This window comes from Delphinus delphis, chromosome 2, assembly GCF_949987515.2.
Source record: "Delphinus delphis chromosome 2, mDelDel1.2, whole genome shotgun sequence".
Lineage (NCBI taxonomy): Eukaryota > Metazoa > Chordata > Mammalia > Artiodactyla > Delphinidae > Delphinus > Delphinus delphis.
This window is the reverse complement of record NC_082684.1, coordinates 11,541,632-11,548,287: the sequence shown is the minus strand read 5'-3', so window position 1 is coordinate 11,548,287 and position 6,656 is coordinate 11,541,632.

Sequence of the window (6,656 nt, the reverse complement as noted above, 5' to 3'; positions counted from 1 at the left end):
ATGCCCCCTGCAGTGGGAGCCTGGAGTCTTAACCCCTGGACCGCCAGAGAAGTCCCCATCCTTTTGAAAGTTAAATTGAGCTATACCTGAGGTGATGTGGACAGTGTTTCAATTCCCAGATGTTTTAGCCCTATCTCCCACTCAGCAATTCGTTGTGGCTAGTAGGTCAGAGCAGAGTTGACAGCCTATAGGACACACACACATCAAGTGGGAGGAAGAAAGAAGACACTGAGGAATGTAACAAGTCCCTGGTTGGACTTTAATACTCATAGGTTCAACTCTTGGGCTGAACCCAATGCATTTTCTTTCTTCTCTTTGCCTACCTCAGTTTTAAAAAAGTTTTCATCTCTTTTGTTTACTTTCCAATAATTCCAGTAATACAGAACTTACAACTATTGTCCTGTATATTAGACCAAGTTATGGTCATTTTCATCATTCTCACTGTTGGTTTATACATCCGTAATAATCATATTTATAATTCTTCATCTTACTTATGCTGTTAGAAAGTTCAAGACAAATAAGATGGTCTAAGTGTTTGGTGTCCAAGATTCTTTGACAGTAATGCTTTCTACTTACAAACAAGATGGTTTCCTTTGCATTTTATATAATTTATTATATACATTCAGAAGCACTTCTTGCTTTCAGAATTCAGGTTCTTGGAAAGAAACAAGAAAGCTTTAAATTCTCACAGAGTAACCCTCTATCTTTCTCTTTGGGTATTCTCAATGAAGTTAAACTTATTTTGGTTAAAATATGCAACTTGAAGTTCCAGCAGCATCATTTAAGTCACAATTGCATTTTTAGAGTAATAGTCCTTTGGTATTCATGCATGCACGCAACTCTCTCTGATTTCAGTAGAGGTTTGTACATATTTTCAAAGGCAGAGATTAGGCTAGGTGTTTAACTTCAATTAATTTAATCCATAGGAGAGGAGAGATTATTTGCAGAGAAAAATAGAGACCGTAATTGACTATATCAGCAGTTGAACAGTCCACATAGGTCCACTTAGTTTATTATTGGACTCAGAGTTCATGGAGGTTCCCCAAACTCTAGGTGAGCATAAGGCAAGTCCTCTGTGTTACTCAGCTTGCTAGCCCTTGAGTCTAGAGCAATGTTCTGTCCTTAGAAGGGGATCAGTAAGTATTTGTTGAATTGAATTGCCTTGAGTCCAAATTTCATCCATCACAGGAACTCTTCTAGAGCATTTACTTAATCTAGCAGTGACCGAGGGTCCTGGGTAAGATTTTGTATGAGTGCTGAGGTGTCCTCATTTTAACTTCGTAGGGATCTAAGTGTGGTAATGGACACACAGTTTATACACAACTTCAGAGTTTAGTTTTTTGTTTGCTTTTAGCATTAAGAGTGACTATGCAGATCATCTAGTTTAATCTCCCCTCATGGCTGCAGAGGAATCTGTCCATTTTATATTAGAAGCATTCTTGGACCATATTTTAAACATCTAAGGTCTTCTATAGGGATCTTGCCCTTTATCTGGGAGAACATTTAAAGGCTTTCTTCTAGTCTTCCTATTTCAAACATTCTTTTGGAATTCCCTCCCCCAGATCACTCTTCTGGTGCCATTCGAACTGCTAGCACATACAATCTTTTTAAAAAAGTCATTGAGTTTGGGGAAAGCTACTTGCTGCTAACTCTTTAGTAAATGTTTAATATGTTTTTAAAAGGGATTCTAGTTTCAGTTCGATAGTCTTAATTGAATTCTAATTTCTAATGGCTTAGGAACAAAATACAGACCTTCAAATGACTGATTTATTGTCCACAGAGTAGCTTTAGCGCACAGCATAATCAAGTAAATTTTATGAAGTGCATAGATCTAATTCAAATGGCAAAGTTCATAATCTTATAGAAAGTTTATATGACATATTAATTTTCTGTGCTATAGATACCTCAGGGCGACTCCTCATCTTTCCCCACACCCACAGTGTTCCTCTTCTCTTGGTTTCTCTTGATGTTGGAAGTAAATGCTTGGTAAAGAGGATCTCAGGAGTGAAGAGGAAAGGTGAAGAGTTGTCTGCTGGGTCAGACTCTTCTGAGCAGGGCATTCTTAATATTCTTTTTGGTTGGGTGTACAGACCTCTGGGAAAGAATCTCAGATGGGGAAGATGGTTTTATCATTCCCAAGTTAGACAGTTTGGTTGGGGAAATAAGTTTCCTTTTTTTAATGAATAAACTTCACAAAACATCATGAAATCACAATGCATTGTACATTTATTCATGAGCCCTTCTTAAGTTTTTGCACAAATGAAAACATTTCCTTACATTGAAACATGAATGGTAATTTAAAACTGGTTTCATGGATTATTCATCTTCAGCCATTTTTTCTCAACCTCACCTACTTATTAAATCTAAAAGCAGTGAGAAAGAAGTTTACTGTTTCAGTGCTGACATTTTTTCTTCCCTACGTATATGAAGTTGGTGCTGCTATCATTTGGAAACCCTGCATATACAGGAAGGGAAAAATACCAATGTAGAGCCTCCAAAGTTGATTTCACTAATGTTTGTTAAATTATATCAAACTTTGGAAAAATACTACTGTGTATTTGAAAAGAATAATGTGCTATATTTCCCCCACCAAGGAAAAGTTTGATGAGAGCAATGTACTTAATTTAGAGAAAAGCATTAATGTATGCTCTACAACTAATTTTATTCTCTAAGGCAAAGTATTGTTTTTCCATGCCACTTCTATAAGAGCCACAGGTTGCAATTTTAGAAGGATGTTGGTAGTAGGCTAATTTAGGGCTGAAGTTTGGGAAATAATATTTCTGACTTACATCCATTGTGATTTTAAGGGAATTTTCAGTGGGATAAAATCCTACAGGTTTAAAACAGATTTTTGGTGAGTGGGTTTATCAAGAATATAACATTTAAAGGGGGTACTTTTAGGAGTAATTGAGTTATATGAGGAAAGTATAAAGTCTGATGGAAAATCTGATGGTATTTATAATAGATGTAGGCAGGCAGGGGTAACTGGAATGTTGATATTATCCCATTGTAAAGTATAAGCTTACAAAGTTAAATACATCACACACAAAAAAGGTAAATTAAATCCCTTTAAAAATAAAAAAGTTACACTAAATCTTAAGTTATTTATTGCTAAGAAGTATTATATAACTATTCTGAAGTTATTTTTATTATTAATTGTTTTTCCCTGGACATTGGGTAACAGAAGACAAAGGAAATCGAGGTAAATTAGGCACATGGCAAATAAAAAGCATGTAGTCATTTTTCTTACATTGTAACATACTTTGCACTAAGAGTAAATAAAAATAAATGTAAATTTGAAATAGCGAGCATGCTTGACACTAACCAGTTCTTCACACCACTGTAAAATTGTAAATGTAATATCATTAACTAAGAACTTAGTAATGTTTGATGCACATAGAATAAGTATAAGATAAGATTATTTCTATGTAATGAAACATTTATAAATTGTTATCTATTTTGATTAACATCGAAGTGTACTATATCAAAGCACTTTGTAAGTGCAGCAGATATTACCAGTATAATGTATAGATATTACCATTATAATGTCTTAATGATTAAATAGTATAACCTAATTAAAAAAAACTAAACATTTGGCTAAGCAGTCATTTCTTCTATTTTTAAATTAGCAACTTTTCTGCTTTATTACTTTTACTAAAAGGTTTTTATTTAAAAATTAGTGCTAAAAGAAAGCCAATTTATTTTTAAGAATTTCTTTTTACTTCCATTAAAATTTTTTTAACTTTGTAAATTATCTTTCCTTTAGTTTTTAGTGAGTTTTGTTGAATAATAACGTAAGTAGCAGCAGTAATATATATATGAGATCTTATTGTATGACGTGCAGCTATATGACAGATACTGCTTGCTTAGTCTTTAGAATTTTGAAGGTAACTATTTAATAAATCTCTGTTTGTATTCATAAAATAAAATGTTTCCTCCCCAACATGCAAAATTTAAAAAACACACATAAATAACCATTATCATTAGTTCACAAACATATGCTATGGACCATCTACTCTATATTATTTTATAGCTTTTCCAATGTAGTTTAGCTAACATTTTAGAAATATGTATTATTTCTAAATTCATATGCCTGTTTAAACTTCATTATCTCAAATGATACTGACAGAATGTCATGAAACAGTATCATAATATACATATAGACATTATTTTGATGCAATAAACATGTGATTTTTAAGACTCTCTTAATAAACACACATGTTTATTCTTTGCTAAAACATGTTTCTGCAAGTGCCATACCTATATTTTGCAAGTTTTTCTTTACCTGATTAAGACAGTCTTGCTGAAAACTTCCTTTGCTTTGAAAGCTCCTTTTAATTAGCAATGAAAGCTCTAACTCATTAGACAAAGCCATCATTCTTCCTTTCCGGAAACCTCGCCTTCATCGAATCAATAAACTGTAAAACATGGGTTTGGCACTGAAACATGCATTTTTATATTTTTGCTCCTTACTAGCCAGATAACACATGAGATGCAATGCAACTTCCACAAAATAAGCCTTACGTTATTGGTATCTCTGCGCATGAAGCTCTGCGACCCATACTAGATTTGTAGATGCTGCTGGTGTGGCAATTGCATCTCATGTGGGATGTATCTGGTGTTTTATTATTTGTTTTAGAGTGTCATTTCAATGTAATGTGCTGTTCTTTGTGTCTTTGTTGTCTCTTTTTTTTCTTTGTCCCCCCAACAGCATTTTGTCCCGCACAGGGAAGAAGGAAAACCAAGATGCCTCCAATTTGACAGTGCCCATGACCATGTGTCTTTTTCCTGTGCCATTCCCACTCACCCCATCTCTAAGACCGCAGGTCAGTTCCATCAACCCTACTGTTACTCGCTCCCTCCTTTACAGCGTCCTGCGAGATGCTCCCTCTGAACGTGGCCTGCAAAGTCGTGATGCTCACTTGTCAGACTACCCTTCTTTGGACTATCAAGGCCTCTACGTGACTTTGGTGACTCTCCTGGATCTAGTTCCTTTACTACAGCATGGCCAACATGGTGAGCATTTAATCAAAACTTTTGAAAATGTACATGTATGTTTATAGATGCTAGAGACCGTTGTTGTTATTATAATAAATTGCTTGAAAGGTCTTTGTGTGGCTAAAACCTTTCTTACACTGAAACTTAATTATGGTGTTTCCCTTATTATCAGTTTTTGCTGTTTTATGGCCAGAGGGATGTTACCCAAGTGGGTCCCCCCATGGGTGGGGGGAATGGACTTGAGAAAGGAGGAAGACTATAAAAGGAACTTACCTATTCTCCCCTGATCTGCTTATCAGGGAGACTCTGGTTGAAATTACGATTTGGGGGTTAAGTTTTAAAAACTTGCCCTGCAGAAAATGTATGAGGTGGAGCTTAAAGGGCACGTCATATCCACTGACTAATTTTGTGATTTTTGGGAGCAAATCACAGAATCTCTCCGGGACTCATTTTTCCTGTCTTTAAACCCAGGAGGTTAGATAATAAGAAATCTCTAAGAACTCTTCCAAATTTAACAAACAATCAATAGTTATTAGAAAGTGTTGACCAAGTGGTACAGTGTATAGTGGTGCTATATGCCATATATAGTATATGCATGCCGTGTACGGTATACACTACACAGTCTTAGTGGTGCTTTAGGACAGAAGCCTAAGAGCATGCTTCTTTTCTTAACTCTTCCTCTTTCTACTGTGTGTCTTTAGTAAATTTCATTATCTTGCATGCTTACCAAATTCTTCTAACCCATAAAAAGGAGCACAATAATATCTACTGCTTAAGTATTCAATATTATATTCGGGAGAATCAAATGAAAAATCATACAGTAAGAAAAATGACTTTTGCAGCAAATGAGCTTTTAATACACCAGTTGTCTTAACTTTAAAGCACTGATAATTTGGTCCATGGAGGTATGATAACCAAAGTTTCACTGTCCAAAAAATTGGAATTTCAGAAATGGGTGGGTGGTGGAGGTTATTTTGTCTTTTAATTATGGCTAACTTTCCTAAGAGAATGCTTAATGGTTTATTTAGTAAGATGTGTTCTGAACTTAAAAGAGAAATCTTCTTTTATAAAAATGATGAAATAATGATTATTAATTTTTTTTTTCTTATATTTACAATTCTGTATAACAGTGAATATAAAAAAAATGTAGAAACTTGTGAGTTTGCTTATTGTACAATTTTGTAGCTGTTTGAGTCTAGTCACTTTTATTGTGATCCTATCCCAGCTCAGAACTTAAAGGAGATGACTCTTTGAATGTAATATTCCCGGAGCTTGCCATGGTGGTGAACTTGTCAGTGCTTTTCCTTTGTGACTACCTGCCTGGTCTTGGGATGGGCCACTGAGTTAGGGCCCCTTGATTAAGATAAAAGCATTCACTTTGGTATCTCACAGCCCATTTAACTGCAGTTAATGTGTAAATTGTGACAATTTCAGGGGGGATTATTTGTATTTTTGCTCTTTTACCCACAGCTCTTTTGTGACCTTCCTCTTTACTGTTATCTATAGGCTGTGTTCTGCATAACAGATCTTAGAAGATAGGAAAAACTCACTAGACCATCCCTTAGAGGTTAAAAACCAATACAACCCTGTTTTGATCTGAATGACATCAGACTTTCCGAGGGAGGGAGTTCGGAACGTGGAATTCTGGTTCCCAAGCT